At 36.8% G+C, this 20,873-nt stretch overlaps 1 long non-coding RNA gene across 1 annotated transcript in view; it reads left to right on the top strand.

The window, feature by feature from the left end:
* LOC126640259 (uncharacterized) overlaps positions 1-20,340 on the top strand; it is a 33,395-nt gene extending 13,055 nt beyond the window's left edge. Inside the window, exon 4 of the long non-coding RNA XR_007628965.1 lies at positions 18,358-20,340. This is a non-coding gene — a long non-coding RNA (uncharacterized LOC126640259). The remainder of the gene's footprint in view (positions 1-18,357) is intronic.
* Positions 20,341-20,873: the final 533 nt, after the last annotated feature.

Raw genomic sequence — 20,873 nt, 5'->3', positions numbered from 1 at the left:
CACTGGAAAAAGCTCCCCAGGGAAGTGGTCAAAGCCTGTCTGAGCTCAAGAAGTGTTTGGACAATGCTCTTAGGCACATGGTAGGGCTATCCCATGCAGGACCAGGAGTTGGACTTCAATGATCCTAGTGGGTTCTTTCCTACTCAGGATATTCTGTAATTCTATGATTTTATGTTTATTCCCCTTTGGTATCATGCCTTGTCAGTGCCCTTTATACTCCAGAGATTTCTGTGTGCTCTGTTATCAGCGTTATTAGAATCCCAGTGAAGCTTATGTGAAGTGAAAGGATGTGAAGGATGCTAGAAATCTTTTGAATTTCTTATAAGACAGTAGGAAAACACATATACATAGCAACAGTGACAAACCTGCAAGAATTATCTGTGCATGCATTTTGTAGTCTTGATGATAGACTGACATTTATTCTTGAAGGTGAAGGATAGAACGGGAGTGGAAGGGCAAGATTTTGTTTACAGTAAGTAATAAATTGTCAATGTTTCACATCCCCATGATTACTTTTGTTGACCTCTGGAAAGGTCATAACCCCCTCACTGAAGAGACCCTGGCGTCAAACAAAACTTTACAGACTCAAGGAAATATTGTTACTGGCTTTCTATTGCATAGAGCTTTCCCTATGAACTAGTTGTGAGGTTTTTATTTTTGATTTATCATCTTTGACTGATCCTGACTTTCCTAATGATACCATGCTGTTGGGATTTTGGTGAAAGCAGGGCAAGGAATCAATCCTTTCTTTGCCCTTTCACTCCCTTTCCTCCACTTCTTCATCCTGTCTGCTCAGAATTAGTGTTATTTAATTAAATTTGCTTGCATGACAACACCAAAACGAAAAAAGTATTGTCATAAAGGTGGCTTGTTTAAAATTTCTGACCAAAGAATCAGAACAGTATGGATTAAATGAATGAGTTTGATTTGATCTTCTCCAAGGGCCTGAATTCCAAATCTACCGAAAGTGGAATCTGTGCTTATTAGGCTGAGAAGTGGAGATTTCCTCGATGATGGAGGTTGGAAGCTGGTGACTTCTTCTAGTGGGGGAGGATGGCTCCTACACTACCTGTAGATTGGCAGATGAGGTATTAACAATGAATCGTATGAGCCAAGTGAGACTGAGACACACAGTAGCATCAGGAGGAAGCGACAAGTGACAGCAGAGCTTTTGCTGCAGGGAACAGGGGCTCCAGTTGCTTACTTGATCTGCTGTTGGAGGGACATGTTCTTCTTGCTAGGGGGATAGGTTTGGGATTGGTGGGAAGAATGTCAAGTTTTGTCTAGCCCTCAGGCAACAGCAGACCTCTTCTACTTTTTCATGTGTGCATCAGTGATAGTTTCAGAGAACACCAGGAATATATCAAGCATGACTACTGGGCTCTGGAGGAGACAATCAAGAGCACACAAGTCCAGGTGGTGTATCCTTGATCCTGATGGGGAAGCTAGGGCTTGAGAAGGAGTGAACATACCCTATAGGTCGACAACTGGTTGTGCAGATGGTGTCAACAGCAGGGCTTTGGTTTCTATGACCCTCAGATATTTCTTGAAGAAATCTATCTGCTGTGAAGAGAGAAGATCGACACAGTTAAGTGGTGGAAAAGCCAACAGGCTGGCCGAAATGATGAGGACACTTTTGAACTAGGAACAATGGGGGAGAGACATAAAGAGCTTCTATCCAGTAAGAAAGTCCAATCCAGCATGTTCTATGATTCTATGGCAAGTCTGGCAAGCACAGTGTGATGTGGAGAGAAAGAGACCTCATAACTAAGTCCAGCAAAGGGCCATGAGGTTGATCAAGAACTGAAGCATTTGTCATATGAGGAGAGTCTGAGAGAGTTGAGCTTGTTCAACTCGGAAAAGAAAAAGCTCAGGAGTATCTTCAGTGTAATAAATACCTGATGCAGGAGTAGGAAAAAGACTTTCCCAGGGCATACAGTGATAGGATAAGAGTCAATGTCATATGTCATATCTCTGTGTATATAGAAATGGAACTGTCAAGTTAGGCAGAGGTGCAGAAATTAACACAAACTAACATGGCTAGAGTAACATTAAGGAAATCAATTTAAAAAAATACTTTACTATTGAATTCTTGCTGTAGCATCTCAGAAACGTTACAGCTCAGACTAGACTAGGAGACTATTATAAGTAACACCCACTGCCTGAAGTAATCATGGTTTGTTTATCTTATACAAAATTTAGTTCATTAAATAAATTTTAATTTTACCAAAATCATCAGGTTCATCATTGCCTCTACAATAGAGCCCCAGAGGCTAATTCAGAGGAGATAAGAAATGATCACAAGGATACTCCTAGAACAGAAACTGTGGAATACCCAGAGGGAGAACAGTGACATACTTAAGATTTGGTTGTGGATATGGAATTTAAAATTACTCTGGCAGTTCTAGTTGCTAACTTCCACATTTGAACATGAACATGACATTTTACTCATCTCCTCTATAATGCTACTTGTTTATTCCCATTTACTGTTTTAAGATGCTACTTTCAGCTTTCTGTACTCAATGCCTCTCTCTTTTCTTTTTCTTTAAAAAAGTGCATTTCTGAGTAACTTTTTTCATCTTCTCTGACCCAAAGGTCAGACTGTCTTTGACCTCTGCATTTTTCACTCTCAGCTACTTTTCCTTGCATAGATCACAAAGTTGTTACTTCAGAACCCTTCGTTCTTGACATGAATTTTAGGCTGACCTGTTTTCAGCTGCTATGTTTTTTGCTAAATTCTCCTAAAAAACACATATATATATAATAATGTACTAAGTGAACAGACCATTATATTTATTATATAAGATGGCTTTCATTCTTCATGCTGTACAAATGGGATGACTTATGTTGCTAAGGATTATTCACAGCTTTCCAGAATTTAGCACTTATATTATGAACCATTTACCATTACTATCTCTCTTCGTTTCCTATTTTCCAAAACTTTTGCCCTACTGACTGAAAGTTTCAGCATCTCTATCTTTCTAGAAGGTTACTTTATTTGTTAAGAAAATCTAAGCACAATCTCCTTGGTTGTTTTTTAAGTTGCATCTTATGACCTACTATTCTTTTAGCTTAACATGGTATTCTGGGTTACAGGAAGACTCTGGTATCCACCTTTTCTTTTCTCTTTTCTACAAATAAGCCTACTAATTTAGACTGTGGGGAGGTACTTAAGATAAGGGTGGTACTCTATTATCTTAGAGGAAGAATATATCCACCAGTGTGAAAAGACTGGAAGGCCGATGACTCAGAGGGTGTGCACACCTGCCACCTCAGGCTATGGACTTGGTACTGTTTCTTTGTCCTTACACAAATGACTCATCTGTGATAACTCCCCTTGGGAAGACATCAGGACAGTTCACTCAAGTGGCCTCATATATTCGTCTCTGCTGATGGCCATAATGGATCCACCTGTGCTTAGAAGGTGTTAAAGACTCTTGAAATTAATCATCCGGTGAAGAACTCCCTGACCCAGGGGAGGTACCAGAGACGTTCCCATCTACCCTGAGGTCAACACTTTTCCTTTTAAAGCAGCACACATGGATATTCAGAAACAACTATACCTGTTTTCCATGGTAGACAGGGAGCAGAGAAATAAAGTCTTCACATGTAGGACCTGCATCTTTTATTGAAACAGTGAGGGTGTTCTAGTTATCTTAGCACACCCATAGCAGAGCTTGGTGGAATCCGATCACCTTTTTGCTCCTCACTGACAGTGTGGACAAAGCAGGTATTCATAAGAAGACCCATCTGCTCAAAATTTTTTTCTGAGACTTTTAACATCTAATTAAATATATATATAGATATACATCCTCAAAATATATGCACTCTGCCAAGAGACCAGAGTGTGGGATACTACAAGTACTGAAATACATTAGCCTTGGAATTCTAAATTTCTGTCAATGATAGTCACCTAGGAGCCTGGCAGACCTTTAAGAATGGTTTGTTATTGCCTATACAGCAACAGGATGATGTGGTGACTGATGAACGATAACAATTACTATATCCATGTGACACCATATATATGACAGTTAGTTCAACAGTGCAAAACCAGAAAATTCTAGACTAAAAAGAATAATTAAAAAAAAAAAAAAGTATAGTTACTGGTTTTAGAGGTTCTCCAACAAATTTAGCTGAAATACTGTTACTAAACTTCAAACTCTAATGAAAGAAAGGGAAATTACATTTCTAGTCTTTTCTATGGAAAAGTATTGTCTGATGATTTCCCAGCACTCCTTTTAAGCAATAGGAAATTAATCTGATTTTATTTGATTTTCTATGTGTTCAAAGAAAAAAGTGAAGGTTTCTGGGAAAAAAAAATCATAATTCACAATTCACATCTGCTGTCTTGAAGTAAGCAGACTTGGCAATCTTGGCTCCTATGAAAAGGGTCAACATATTTTCTTTTTTTGTACTCAGAAACTTGGTGCTGTGTATAGGTATCTGCAGTCATAAGATTTTAAGCTTTGTCTGGGCATCATATGGTCGGATGACACATAATCCTATAGCTAAAATTCATAGGAACTGGTCAGAATGATAAAGATATGTTTTAAAGGGTTTTTGTTGTCCATCTTCTTTAGATACATTTGAAAATCTTAGTTATGTCTAATGACTTTGAACTGAAGCAGAAGTCATGTTTCTGACAGGGATTTTTTTAAAAGAGTGTTATCCTTTCTTACAAATCATTTAGTGTAACAACCGGGAAACAAAACCAACAAAAAATAAGTAATAATAATAAAAAGAGAAAACAAGTAAGAAGGTGTAATGTTTTTTTCACATCAAAAAATCAAAATAATTTTTTTAACTATTCTACAAAATAACAGTGAGAAATATTTACAAGGGATTTTTCAGATGATGTAGCCATTTCAGTTTATTTTCCTTATCAAATATATTTTTTCAATAAAAAGCCCTCAAGCAATGCTTTGAAATGCATTTGCTTTTTTCTCTTTGATAACGGAGGTCTAAAATACCTCCATTTAACTTTTCCTTTTCCCACCTTCTTTTCCAGCTGGGTCAACTGTTGCTGTGTGGCACGGTCGGCAAAGAACTGATGGCACATTTCTTATGCCTGAAGCCTGTCAAAGCAGAGTGAGAACTTCAATCATAGCCTCACACCAGGCAGTCCCACTAGCAGCAGGGGCACTGAAACTGCCAAGGAAATTAAATGCCCAGAAGCTGTGATTGGCATTTTGAAGGAATACATTTTCAAAAAGACTGAAAAGTGCTTTCAGAAGTGTCCTGATCACTTCTAAGCTTAAGTCTCATCTAAACAATTTTTGCTATTTTTTGAAAAGAAAAATTTGTTATATTTCTGTCTCAGTAAGATTTCATAAAAGGTCCCACTCCAACACACATATAGTTAACTACAACTTCCTGAATACTTGGTTCATCTTAATTCATATTGACACTGACTCCTGCACATTAGGCCTTAATGTTTTCAGAGGATCAGAGATCCTCTTTGAATTTGTAGAATAAGTATGAATGAAAGAGAGAGGAGAAGGATGACAACTACAAGACTATCTTGCTTAAAGGTATTTAGTACAACATGAACATTTTTATCTTGCCACAATTTCCAATATTGCATTTTTGTTTATATCTTCAATCAAAGTTTAAATCAAAATATCAGAGTTGTCTTATCTGTACTGATGTGTTTTGAAATGTTTCACTTAGATATTTCGTGGTTGAAAATAAAAATTACAAAATTAAAAAACCCTTCATTTCTCATACAAAAAGTATTTCTCTGAGGTAGACCTTATTAGGCATCAGAGTAAAAAATGGCTTGGTGTTGCAGATTTTATAACAGAAACATCAAATTTAGTTATTTAACCACAGATGTGAAATTTATGTACACAAGACAAAGAAATCAGATAGATAATAACTATGGGCAAGGTAGAAGAGAAAGAAAACATCTTCAAATGAATCATTATTATTTTTCAGACAATAACATACTTTAGAGAGAGGAGGGCTTTACATTTGTAAGGGAACCAATAAATCAGAGTGAAGACTCCCATTTCCTCTGGTGTGCTAGTTTTCTATTCATTCTTTGCTAGCCCCATAATCCAAACTTTTACTAAGGACACATCTGAGCCCCTGACACATGTTCAAATAAAGAGGAAAATGCCTAGATCCTCAAAACAACTGAAAGAGTCTTCTTCAGTCTGAGCAGCATTAGAGTTGTATGTCTGTAGAACATGTATTCAACTGAAAACACAGAACATGGTTGTTAGATCGAGTCTTAATGGACAAGAATATTGGCAAGCTGCTCTTGGTGTTGGTGCTGGTGTAAAACAATTACTCGTGGTTCAAAAGGAAATCAGCTAATTGAGGTGATTGTTGGAAATGTATCTCCCTAGGTGTTAGCTGTGTTTCATTCCCTCCAGTTATTAACTCAGCCAGTTTGTTCGCTCACACAGTTCATATTGTCTCTGAAAGGAAAAGAATAGATTTTTAAAAGAAATTTAAAAATATAAAGGCAAACCCTTATATAAAACCTAAAAATGTGAGTACTTAGGGATTTTATTGACCTGTACCAGCAGATTAAGAGAAATGTATTATTGCATATTTATTTTTGTTAAAGAAATTACACAAACAAAACTATCAAAAAAATGAGAATAACTAATTTTCTTCCCAGTTACTCCATCATGTCATAATTCCATTAAAATATTTATTTCCCAGCTTGTTAGGAACTTTCTTTTTACAACATTTCAATGTTACAGTTTATGCTTTGACTTTGCTCATTCTGCGCATTACAGAGATCCGCCAGCTATGTTTCAGAGTACTTCTATCCAGCCACTTACACTGAGATGACTAATACCATCTGAGCTGTAGTCTGCCATGAACGGACCATGCTTCACTCTCTCCATCACAGCAAAGAAACTCCAACAAGATATCTGGTTTTCATTGCTGTGGTTTATGATACATCAGAAAAACTCTCTTTCTTAACAGGATATTCCTTGGATCCTTTCCTAGAAGTCAGGGATTAGATGCAAACCAGCTTCCAACCTTTCAGCCTTTCCAAAGCTGTAGTTAGAGCTGTCAGAGGAAGCAATCAATCACCCAAGCTGAAACTGAGAGGATACATCGTCACAGCTGTGGAATCATCCTATTTCTTCGTGTAGGAATAGTTGCAGACTAAGTATGCAAATGGCAGAGTTGCATTTTCTTTAGTTTGAAAAAGTATTACTTCCTTCCCCTCTTTCCTGGCTGTGTTGTCATGTAAGCTGGTGTCTGTCAAACAAGGAGTTCCCCATCAAGTGCTCACTCCATTAAAACTGCTGTCAGATGAAGACAACTGGGAATGCTATCAAAGGAAATGTCACTGCAGCAGTTCCCTGTTCAGACAATAATGGTGTTTCCATATTATAGCAAGGCTAATGAAAAAAGAAAAAACCTTCAAAGACATCAAGTAAATTAGGACTACTACCACATGGCAACACAGGCAATTGATGTTGTGAAATCGGTTCCCCTACTGTCTGGACAAATTGCTTTTGTTTTATTGGATATGTGTAAAAGTGTTCCTATGACAATTTTGGTATGGTTTTGGTACATCATACACTTTAATGAAACTGGCAAAATTACATTAAATAGTATTAGTATAGTGTGGTATAGTATAATATAGTATAGTACAATACAGTATAATACAATTGGGGCGTTATAATAATGTACCATGGAAGTGATGGTAAAAAAGAAGTTATTTAACATAAATGAAAAATCGTTCATTTCTAAAATTCAGGAAACAAGAAAATAAAGCTAGGAAAATTAATAAGGAAGTATTTGCATGATATTGGAAGAGTAGCTTTTTTAGAACTGCTTCCACAAAGATGGGAGTCTCACCTCCCCTTTGTCATTTTAGTCTCCCACACTGAAGAAACCATTAGTATGTTCTTTCATTAGTATGATGATTTTTTTTCTTATTATTTGTAAGAATTTGGCTTCCACTGTACAGGTGCAGAGAGACAGCAGCATTAAATTAAATGTAATTGTTCAGAAAGCTGAGTCTTGTAATGGTACAGATACCTAATCTACCTGTACCTGCAGGTAAATGCTTCATTAGAGCAGAAATTTAACTACTTTGTGACCAGCTAGAAACCAATATCTGATGCTGTGAATGTAATAGTGGGATTAATCTCATCCACCTTATACAGCTATGGGAACAGCCACACTAGTTTTGTAGTTCAGATCATTAGTGTTCATTTGGAGCAAATCTCCCAGCTACCAAGCATCAATTCATATCAGAGCAGCCTCAAAGCACACAAATGGACTTCTTAAACTAAGGCAAAAGATTATGTCAGGAATTAGACCTACTAATGTACATTCCTGGCAGCAAGACTAGGACCAAGCCAAGTAAAATCTCCTAAACAGTCACAAAGAACATATCTGTGCCTCAGCGTCATGTACTTCACTCCACAAATGTTCTCCTACTGTACCACACTACACTCTATCATACCACAGTATACCTTTATTACATACCCTTACATCTGTGGAATTGTCTTTATAGATAGTGGAAAGAAAAGGGAACAGTTTTAGGCTGAAATTCAGGGAAACTATTTCACATGTGTACCTGTAGAGGAAAGAGCAGGGAGCTGCTCTAAAAAGGACATCTGGACAATAACATGTGGTTTTATAAATCCATCTTTGGGGTTTGAAGTGGAACACAGTATGGCCATCACTTATATGGTGTTACACAGGAATTTGTGGCAGCCCAAGGAACAGAATTTAATTCTCATAGAGTCCACCTTTTAGACCTCAAATTTTTAAGAAAGATTCCTTCAGATTCAATTATACTAGTCATTAAAATAAAGATTAGTTGTGTCCTGTGAAGTACTTTTTGATAGTTTAATTCAGAGTATTATTAGTTATTAGACATTTAAAAGCATTATGCTTCCACTGTAGTAACTGTCTTCCCATCTTTAAGCAAGAATTAATTATTTTTAAAATAAACTATAATAGGAATGAAACTACCATGTGAATTTTAAAAAGCAGGATTGTGCAGAAGTTAGGGAACCACTTCCTAAGCATTGTCATGCATGCAAATGTTTTGTTTCTACTGACAATGACATCTCCTAGAAAGCTTCATTCTGCTTTCAACAGATAAGGGTGTACACTGTATATCACATTCATCTCCCTAACTGCATAAAGCTAAACTTTATTTAACTCCTTCCCCAGCTGCCAAAGATTCAGAATGGATAGGCATGAACAATTGAAGCTCATAACAGGTATGTAGGGGAAAAAATAAAATAAAAATATAATAAAATAGATTAAAGATTGTAATTACTTTAACGAAAACATGTTGAATTTGCTCTCTATTCTTTTTGCCAATGATGATGAAAATAGAGTGTCAGTGCAAATGTAATTCTAAAAGAGAATCATGGTTGTACCTGTGTAATCAATAGTTTATTATTGGTATATTCTGAAATAATGTAGTTCTATAGGTATAGAGAAAACAGCTGTGTGACATTTAAGAAACAGTACATAAATATTTCATTCAGCTAATCCCCATGAAAATGAAATGAAAGTAATTTAGCACTTTTTACCATCCTAAGTTCCATTTTATAATGGTATCACTTTAATATTCTCCATAGAGATTGCAAAAGTAAGCTGGAAGTGAATTGCAATTCTAACAATCTTCTTTCCTTTAATAATTATTTTGAGTAACTTACAGAAAAATAAACACTGAACAGCAAATTCATTTCCATGTAAAGTTGTTTCTAAGATAAAAATAAATGTTAAAAATCAATGTTGCACCTAAATATGAATGTGACTCACCAAGACATTCTCCATATGAATCCCACACAAAACAGTCCTTTCTTTGAGTTTTATGGAGCTAAGTATCCATGATGAGTTTAAGAACACAGATAGCTTCACATGAGGGAAAGGAAATAATCTACTAAAATTCGTCATTCTTGAAATATAAAAACATTGTGGTCAGCTGAAGATTACTAATGAAAGTATCTGAATGCTTTAGAGAGTGAGACTGTAACTAGAGAGTTACTAGAGAGTATAACATACTAAATATGTTATATGGGTAATATATTTGAACTACATATGAAAGTAATAGTTTGTACATGCAATTTATACATATTCAGTATCATATACATAGTCAGTATCTCCAAATACAAACATTTGACTAAGTTAATTGATCTTTTTCAGTCTTTAACTATTCCTTTTTATAAAAATATATGAACTGGTGAAAGGTTTTACCATTATATAAGTCACTACCTGAAAAACTCAAAAGTATTCAGTGAACTCCATAATTAGTTCATTGATAAAACTGAAGACCAGAAAAAAATTTAAACCTTGGGACATAAAATTTCTAGTCACTCAATTTTTTTTTTTTCTCTATTTTGAGCCTTTTTTGGAGCTGATGAATAGCACAATTTATGCTTTTCCTGGGCTAATTATTGTAGAAGTAAATTATATGTTTTTATTCCATAATGAGCCTCTCTAACCTCCAGCACCCTTGTTGTCTGAGATCTTAGTGTCTGAATCAGCTTTACTCTTACATTTCTCAGCAATGAGACACACCTGGAGCACTCCCATTTGGACACATCATGCTGCAGGACACTATGATTTTGTGTCTGTGAGCAGCAAGATCAGGCTGCTCCTGGAGATGGCAACAAGGCAGGGACAGTGACTATTCCGACTGGGGCACAGTGCCCAAGCCGAGACCAGGATGGTGAAAACCCACCAGCTGCCTGAGTTTGAGTCTAAATGGCACTGTGGCACAATGGGCAGATGGTGCCCTGGTGGGAGTCCAGGGGTGGTGGTGGATTAAGCAGATTGACTTACTCCAAACACTTTTTTTGTGTGCAGGAGAAATTTCTTTACCTTTTATCATACAATTAGTAATGTGGGAATATGCTGGATGAATAAGAAAACTCACAGACTATCACTCTAAACACTGCAGTAGGGGCTGGCATCAGCTGGGACATCCCTACAGGTTTCTGCATATGGGTCTGGGCTCTTAGTTCAGGCTGGGCACCTCCACCTTGCCCAAGCCATGTTTCTGAGGTACTGGTGCTTGGCCCTGTCTGTGCTGTCTCACTGGCTGCTCTGTTGGGATTGGTCCTAGATCTGGGTGTGGATACCCTTGTCTCCAGTTCTGTTTCAGGTCTGTCTCGTTTAATTCCTTCCTGGATTTTCTGTCTGGGACCAGGCTCATCTATCACCCTTCCTGGGATCCCCGGGAGAGGTTGTGCCTACCATTTCCCTGGCCTTACTCAGGTGGAGAGGGCACAGCCTGCCGTGGGGCCACCTTCATATCCCAGCTCATTCCCCTGGTGGCTCCAGTCCTGCTGTTCCCCCTCACCTGAGCACTAACAACAGGCACTGAATGCATGCATGAGCCTGCAGTTAAGCAGAGGAGGAGCAAGACCTTCTTATTGATGCAAATATGATCTATTTATACAGATGCAAATTTGACAAACAAGTTCTAGAGCAATTCAAAAGACTCAAATCCAAACTGGAAGAGTTTGTTTAATTCTGCTTCATGTATGTATGTCAGATACAAAAATTTGGTATTTTTGAATTTAAACCTAGATACCACTTTCTCTTGCCCTATTTGAATTAACTGTTGCCAATGCTTCTGTATGTACTCATCCACAAATCCCCATTTTAATCAGATATCTCATCCCTAAACAGCCTGTGTCTAGAGAGAGGACATGGATGTCTTCGGAGCTCAGATCACACCTTGGCACGTGCACTATGTCAACAAAACATGGCTGGTTACCAGATTGTTTTCTATCAATGACCAATCAGTGAATTGAAAATTCTATTTAGTGATCTGCAGTATCTATATAGTAAATTTGTGGATATTACTTCACCTGCTTTCTCATGCAGATGATATTTCTAAGAGATCGTGATTTTTTGCTAGCTGCTAACTCTTGGAATTTTCCTTTAAAACAAGGCTTGAGCAAAACCTCTGCTGGTTGATGGATGGGATTTTGCTGCCTGAAACCAGATGCTGTTCATATGATCTGGCTTTAAGTTTGCAACCAGTGCTTGTTCATAATTTATTTTCCTTAGGACTCTGTTCTACAACTTGTCTGAATACTATAGATAGACCCACCTCTCCAAGGTCAGACAAGAATTTCTACATGATCCAGTTCATATCCACTATCTACAAAGTGTGTTTGTTTTACCTTGGCACGTATCCAGAATTGTGCACAATCTTATCTGTTCTGTTTCTTGATGGTGTGGACTATCACCTATGTAGCCTACAAAACTCTAGCAAGGACCTTGAAAATTCACAATGAAGACCTTGATCTGACACTGATAAGGTCTTTGATGAATGTATTTAAGACAGTGACCTGTTCAGATACTATTACAGCTGGGGCTGTGCAGGAGACAGTTATTTGTTTCATATTTCCTATTATCTCTTCCCAAGCATACTACTATGAATCAAGACAGACCTATGAGTCTTAAAGCAGAGAAAACACAGGATCAAAGCAATGTCTTCCACAGCCATGTACAAATCTAATAAGAATATAAATAACTATTTCAAAGGAAACACACTCACATTAGAAAATCTCAGCTTTTAGTATTGGTGGAAAACCTAATTGCTTCTTAGCACCATTTTTTTCCCTGTTTATTTCCACTGTATGCCATACCCTGTTCAGGACTTCAGTCCTCTCTTTTGGGGTGGAGCTCCTCCAGTCAATTTCCTGTTACATGTTCCACTCTTCCCATTCTCTCTCAGCACAGTAGCCAGGCTTCCAGGTGCTCCCCTTGAGCAATATCCTACAATCTTTTTCATAGGAGTCTGGTCATATCTAGCAATGATGGGTATCTCCTCGTGGTAAATATTCTGTCCTTTTGCTGTAGGAAAATGAAACAATATTGTTTCACTCATTAAATTACAGTAGTGCTACAGTAGCAGCAGTATTTCTCGTTTATGATCTTGTCTCATCTGACTGGTGATGATTTGTTACCGTCTTCATCTTTTTTCTCTAGAATGACTTAATGCTCTGTGCCTTTCTCTGAGTGTAAACCAAGAATTATCTAGTTCAGCTGATTGATTTTGGTTTTTCACACTGAACACTTTTCTCCTTTTGTAATGGTAAAAGCATGTTTGTTTCAGAAAAAAGAGGACAAGTGAAGTGGTGTGGTATGACTACTATGTGAGACAAAACAGAGCGGCTATGGATATTTTATTTTACTGAACCACTACTCAAATGACAAACATAGTAAGGACAGAATATCCAAAGAGTAGTTACCGTAATTCAGTCATTGACTTTTAAAATTATAAGTAAATATTTCTCTATAGAAAGCCTCAGAAAGAAGTAATGAAAGTATACTACCTCCAGCTATGGAATAATTTACATACCCTTAAAACTACATATGCTCTTATGTATGAGCATCCCCTCACATAAAACAGAAGAACAATTATGGCTTCCTGTCTATTTTCCTGTCTGGAAAAGAATAGGGTAAAGATAGCAAGAGGTGTGTGTGTGTGCAGAAGCCTATAAGCGAGGGATAATGACACATCTATCTGCTGGGAACAAAGCTGTGCTGCCTGCATGGGTCTCCCGAGATCATCTCTGGGTTCGTCCAAGCTGTGGGTCTGATGAGAAGTAGGGATGATGGTGCACTGTGGCAAATGCTTTTCTCATCTTGAGTTCAGCCAATTGCCAGTCCTTTCTGGATCATCTGAGTGCTACCCCATACTGTCAGAGTGATATGAATGTCAGTGCTGAAGGACAGAGGGAGACATGCCTTTTATGTGGAGTAAAGCAGTGGGATAAGGTCTAGATGATCCAGGATCAAAGTGATGTCTCTTTGAGGTGAGTGAAAGTTTGTCACTACTAGCTTTTTTCAAAGCACCTCAGGACATTAGCATTCACTTCTATTTTGTCCAAAATTGTAGAATCATAGAATAGCTTGACTTGGAGGGAACTTTAAAGATAGTTCTAGTTCCAGCCCCCTACAGTGAGCAAGGACACCTCCTACTGAACCAGGCTGCTCAAAGCCCTGTTCAACCTAGCCTTGAACACATCCAGCAGTGGGGCATCCACAATTTCTCCGGGTAACCTGCTTCACCCTCACAGTAAAGAATTTCTTCCTAACATCTAATCTAAACCTACCTTCTGAGTTTACAGCCATTCCCCTTTGTCCTATCGTTACACACTCTGCTAAACTTTAAGACATCCTTTTAATGGAGGAAAAATAGTGAGAAAGGAGAGGAGAGAGAGCAGAAATAAGAATAAGAAAAGTCTGAAGTAGCTAGGGACTGATTTTTTGTGGTCTTTTTTTATTGTTATAGACAGATGTTATGACTGAGATTTATTGTTGTATCACCACAAGAACAATTTATACAAATATATAATAAATGACAAGGTGGGCATTAGAGAAAAAGGAGACTTCAAACCTAGTGGAAACTAAGTTGGAACTTAGTACTTGTGTATAGTATGCTCAGTTGGTTATTGAAATACGGGAACAGAAAAACTTGCATCTTTGAAATCAGAATTATTCTTCAAGACCTTTCCTTGTCTTTGTGTATGTGTATGCATGCTAATTTGCTGTGAAAGTTCATATATTCCTTACAGAAATCTGAACTAATCTGAACAGGCATGACTAGTCTTATTTAATATCTGTATTGCAGATTAATGAGCAACAGGGATAATTAGGTTCAGATAAGTGTTTTTAATATAATTATGTAGAACCCACAATCTTGGGTGCACTAAATACTACAGTCTATTTTAAGACACTACTGCCTATTTTAATATATTCTAAGCAATGGAATTTCACAATGTACATGGCACGTTGTTTATTGCAAGGCTTTATTGTTGTATTGTGCCAACATTTTAGAACTCCAAAATAATTTCCAAAATAAAGAATAAATCTTTACTCACTCCTTGTCAGGATTTATTGTTTTCTAGTCTATGGTAAGACAACAGTATTTATTAGACAGAATGAAAAACAATCAGAAAAGTGAGTAGTAAGAAGTCTTGTCCTCCCAACTACACATACATACTTCTAAGTGATTATTTTAACCCTCCTAGCAATGCTATAAGAAGGACATACACGGATAATCTGAACACTCTTATAGAGAATCTGGGTACCAACTTGGCTTTTAATGTACAGCTGAGGGGAGGATATGGTTCTTTGCATCACAGACGTTGTCTCTTCTCATGAATACACACATTTTCCGTGAGAGGAAGTCAGTAGTAACTGTTAAATATTCTTAACTGTAAAATAGCAATTATCTGTAAACTATTTTGTAACCTAAATACTCCACTCGTAAATGTTTGTGTTGTGAAATGTTTTGCAATTAATTCATTAAATAAAACTGCATTAATTATTCTGCTTATTGCTGTAAACAAGCAAGAAAAATTGTTCCCATTAGGGAGCTAGAGGAAAACCTTATTTATGATAGCTTGGTTAACATGCTGATTCTATTTTCAAGAATGAGCTATCAGTTTTTTGAAAAAGGTCGGTAACTTGTAAGGTGCCATGGACAGAGCAAAGACATACGTACTGAGGGCTCATCGAGGTGCAAAACAAACCCTGGGAAAATATGAATTTTGGCCCGTGTTGTATATGTTTCTTGATCCAGTTTGTATGAGGTTTTAGTCTCTCACTAAACTTTCAGAGAACTTCAGAAGAACTTCTGGTTTTCCCCCCACAGAAAACCTGGATTATTTGAGTATATTTAGTGTGTGTATATATACCCACACACTATACACTAAATATGCAAGATATATTTTGTATGTTTTAGTACATATCTTTCAATGGGAGCTATCTTTAGGTATAGCTATTCTGTGCAGGTGCCATATTCCTCTCTTTTCCAAGGAAACCAGGAGGTCTTATGAGTTCTATAACCTTTGGAGTGTAAAGAGCTATAAAATGTCAAGTCAGAGCCCAGAGGTAAGGAACTTAAAACCACATTCTTTCTTCATGAACTTTTTCTAGAAAATGTCTCACTTTTGACTTATCTATAAGTTTACTTATTGCTTGACCTAGAACCTTATGAAGTCACATTACTACATTTACTATAGGGCCCAGGTAATGTGTCTACAGGATGTACATTATAGTTCTGCTGGCAAGACACACTTCTCATGGGGCTGTGTTCAAAAATCATACTTCAAACAGTGGTAAAATTAGTTATTTTATTAGGATTTTAAAAATTATTTTATTTTTATTATTTTTATTTATTATTATATTATTATTCTTTATTAATTTTATTTATTATATTAGTTATACTCATATAACCTAAAAATAAACATGCAAACAATCTAGTAATATGAACTCATCTATCACATTTAGTGAACTTTAATAAACTTTGTTTTGTTTGAATGCCTACCTGTGTCAGACCTCTTCCATCTGAAAATGTGAGTTGAAATTTCCATAGGGTGCAATGGTTCTTGATCATTTTTTATTATTATTTTATATTTTCTTTCTCAGAACAGAAATACCATGGCCACAGTTTATTTCAGATTTCAGTTTGATCTTTATTTATTTTTCACTCCCTCTTTTCATAATATTTGAGGGTTTTCCTAAAAAACAGCAGAAAATGCAACGGTTTACAAAATGAAAAGCAATCAAAGAACACTTTATGCCACTTCCAGTTTTTACTGCCTGCTCAGAACATAACAAGACAAGGTTTCTTTGCTTTGTAAGGACATATCCTAACCCTGTGACTGTTGCTAACCCTCTTGTTGCTCTGCCTCTCTATATTGACAATCGTGCATATTTTAGGTGAAGGTATTACCATGCATTTTAAGACAATAAACACACAAGTGGCAGATTTTCACTGCCAGTTTTATGAAATTATTTATCTGTTTCTTACTGGATTTTCCTACAGTGTCTCATGTTCAGTCTTCCACAAGCAGATGTATTCTTTAGTAGTGAGCTCCTCAAGTGTGGCTTTGCATTGATTATGACATTAAATAGTGCAAAATTTTTACCATCAACTTGAGTTCAATTCTTGTCACTGAACTGCATCATTAAAATGATTTCAAAAAATCTTCAGAAAAGAAAGAGAATAAAAGTCATACTAAATACTCCTAAATATGTTTTCTGACAACACCCAACTGTTTTAATATATAAGATTTATACATATACATCACAAGTTATTTCCCTCCCCCCCCGGATTATTTTCCATTACTTGCTGAGGAGGTTTTTTGGAAATTCCTTGATGAATCCTGGACTCTTAACAGTTTGATGTTTTCTTTTTCACATTAAACTACTTGGTTTGCAATATTTATAATCCTGTGAAGTAGTAGGGGCTGTATAGCATTAGAATGAGTGCAGAGTAATAAAGGTAGCTTTATGTTTCATTTATTTCTGAAGCTTGGGAAAGGGCTGGTTAGAATATCTAGCCAAGAAAAACATAATTAAAAGATGAACCTGGCTATTCATCCCCCAACAGACTCTAATAGTCAGAAAATAGTGTCAAGGTGGCCACCCTGCACTTCCACAGCTGCTCCCTCAAGCTCTTGGAATGCATGTATGAAACCATCAGGCCTCATCTAGGGCAGAGGAAATAAAAAAAAAACCACCCAATACAAACAGAGAACAAGTTCTGTCACTACTGTATGTATTATTCATGCTTCAGTGTTCATTGTAAATCCTGGCTGGTTCTTGCAGCTGCTTTAGAAAGTATCAGATGAAAATACTTTGTGATCGGTGAATATTGTAAAGTGTCCTGATTCTCCTGTGTCCATATTTTCAGGAAATGAGAAATAATTAAATTGACAATTCTTGATACTTTGATGCCAGAACTCCAGAATTAAGTAACTGTGAATGTCAATATAGATTTTGAAATCTATATATTTTGGCTCTATTTTGCAATAAGACTTAATTTTTTTCCCGTGCCCAGTTTCAGACAACCATATGATCATGTGTATGTGATTTCCATTGTACCTGTTTCATAAAATCAAAAGATCATAAACTGTCAATTCTAAGAGGGCAAATAATTACTGAGGTAATCTAATATCTTGGAAAATTGCAGTCCTTCAACCAAAAAGTTGACAGAATCATGGAGCATTTTCTGTAGATCTATTAAAATATATATAATGGCCAGTCTTCGCAAGCGAAGATCCGGGGAAGGTCTTTACACCTTCCAGCCTGCGCATTGGATTTTTTAGGTGAGACACAGTGTGCGCGGAACTGAGCCCACCCTTTAATCCTAAGGTTCATCTGCCGGGGCCAAGCGAGCTTGGACGGTGGCAGCGAGGTCCTTAGGACGTAGGTGGGTTGCCTTTAAGGGCTAACGAGCCCCACCTGCCCGGTAGTGGCCCTGACCGGGAATCGAACCCTGGTCTCGGCGGTGATAGCGCCGCGCCCTTACCACTAGACCACCAGGGGCTCTATTAAAATATATATATTAGACTAATATGCTTTATTTTCTCTTTTCAGCTTCCTAGTCTCCTTGTGCCAACACATAATTTTCTTCTTTGGAAAGATATGAAGATATCTTCAGTTATCACCTAATTCTTCATAATAGTGAACATGTAGCCATTTATTAACAGGTTATAATTTAATCCCAATTGTGAACTGGATCACTGAAATGTAAAGGAGCCTTTCAGTGAATTTTTTTATAGGTTTGATTGTAGAAAAAAAAGAATGGGTTCATTTGCTAGTTTCCAGAATGATTCTTGACATCTATAAAGTCAGATTGGAGACCTGAGACCTGTCCAGGTACACACATAATACTTACAGATGAGGAATCTACCAGAGAAGCAAGCAGAACTCTGTAGCCATGGCATCATAGGGCAGTAGGGAGTTGTTTCATCCACATCTTGGGTTTAAAGCAGAATCAACTACACCTGTGTTTTTTCTGACAGGAATTTCACTATTTTTCTTAAGACTTAAACTTTTGTAATTATGAAGTGACCCAAATTAAATTTATTTTATGATCATTCAATCCTCCTCCTTTGTAAACACCAAAGTAGAGTCACCACAGATAATATTTGTGTTGGCCCATTCCATGGGCAACTTGTCTGTAATATGTTCAGTTGGGTACTGAAATACAGGAAAAGAGAACCAAAAAATAGACACCCTCAAAATCAAAATTATTCTTCTGGACCTTTCCTTGTCTTTATGTGCGGGTACATGGTTGTTAATTTGCTGTGAAAGTTCATATATTCCTTACAGAAATCTGAATTTTATATAGCTGTTTTATATATTGCTCATTGTACATTTGTGTCCCTCTTACTTTGCAACTTGCTTAGATATATGTTCGGGAATGCTTTCTAGGAAGTGACACATTGTTTTAAACTAAATTATAAACATCACAATGTTATTCCTTGCTAAAAATAAATTCTTGGGAATGTCCAAATTATTATAAATGTTCCAAGAAAGGTCATTATTTCCAGGTTTTGTGTAAGTTTAATAAGTTCTGGAGGCATTACTAGAGTGCACCATCTTCATAATTCTATATCACCTTCTCTTTTTCTGAGACCTTGACTATTGTTTTTCTGCTGGACATATGTGATAACAAAGTGGTGCTTGAATAGAAGCAGGATTTCATAAGGTTACCAGAAAATGTATGAATAAGGTTACCAGACAATGCATCAATAAAATAATAGTAAGATAATATCATATTTAATTTTCTTCAGTTGATCCTTACACACATTTTCAAAGCACACAGAGTATAAAACAAGACATTGTAAGGCTCAGCCAGTTTAAAAATAAATCTTGGGCAACAAACAAAAGATCTTGGCAAAATACAGCTGCTGGAATCATCATACTATACAGCAGAGTTCAATTATCTCTTTTCAGGAAGCATACCACAACGATGTACAAGAGACTGTACCAGCAAAAGAGTGGCATGAAAAAAAAATCCAGGAATCCCTTTTTCTTTTCTGAAATCAGTGGAACATCAAATACGAAAGTGAGCTTCATAGAGAGAAATGCACTTTGCCTAAAGGAATATTTCTATGAAGCACCCTGATTTGATACAGGAGTGTTTAAGTAACTTCTTTAATAACAATTAGAGTTTGACTTCTCCTAGGGAAAAAAATTACTTTCAGCAAATTAGAAGTGCTCTTTGCTAGATCCCACTCCACCAATACAATTCCAGGCCCTGTTCAAATTCAATCTCCCTATCCAATTTATCAGGCCTCCTGCTGTAAGCAACCTTTTTAAATGCTGATGGGTCTTTACTGAAACACTTACATTGCATGGTCCTTTGCACTGACTGTTCACACATTTTACCAAAGAGTAACCCACATCTTCCACAGGAGAGGTGTGCAAGTACGGGACATCCTGGTCCCAGAGACAGAGACATGTGGGTAACACACAATGGTACGGGTAATTCTGTGGGGATGACATGTAACTCTGTAAGCGTGGGTGTAGGTGTGTGCAGGTCTTGGGGTTAATTGCAGAAAGGTGTTAAGAAATGTGTAGGTGTTTATTAACATTTTGTAAGCATGTAATACTTATGGTTTACTTTTGTTACTGTTACTGAATTTTAAATGTATAGTTTTCTGGTAGGTAGTAATTGTATGTCATCAATAAACAAAAACCCTTTTCACTATTGATTTGGTAAACTGTGTGAACCAATTTTCTTTTTTCATTGTGATAAACATTCTCTGTGTCATTAAAAAAATATGATGTAGAAGACTGTGACTGTACTGTTTTAGGGCTAATTTGATTCATGACAGAGAGAAAGCCTAAAAGTTGTTCAAACCTGCTCAGATAGTAATGGTCTAAGCATCTTGAGAAGTCCCCAAAGCATTGCAGGATCACTGGAGTTTTATTTACAGTTTCTCTCCCTGTTCTTTCCTACTCTGTAGACTGTTATAACTGCATCTCTTTTGGCAGCTGTGTAATATTAAGGAATTTCTCTGGGCAATTCCTTTTCCACTTCAGATTATTTTGTGCTGAAGCAGCAGAGTGCTACGACTGGAATTCATAAGTCAAATGAACAG

The sequence above is a fragment of the Myiozetetes cayanensis genome, unplaced genomic scaffold (assembly GCF_022539395.1).
Source record: "Myiozetetes cayanensis isolate MyiCay16 unplaced genomic scaffold, myiCay2020 scf2-11, whole genome shotgun sequence".
Classification (NCBI taxonomy): Eukaryota; Metazoa; Chordata; class Aves; order Passeriformes; family Tyrannidae; genus Myiozetetes; species Myiozetetes cayanensis.
The sequence above is the reverse complement of the archived record's forward strand: the minus strand, read 5'-3'. Positions and strand labels throughout refer to the sequence as shown.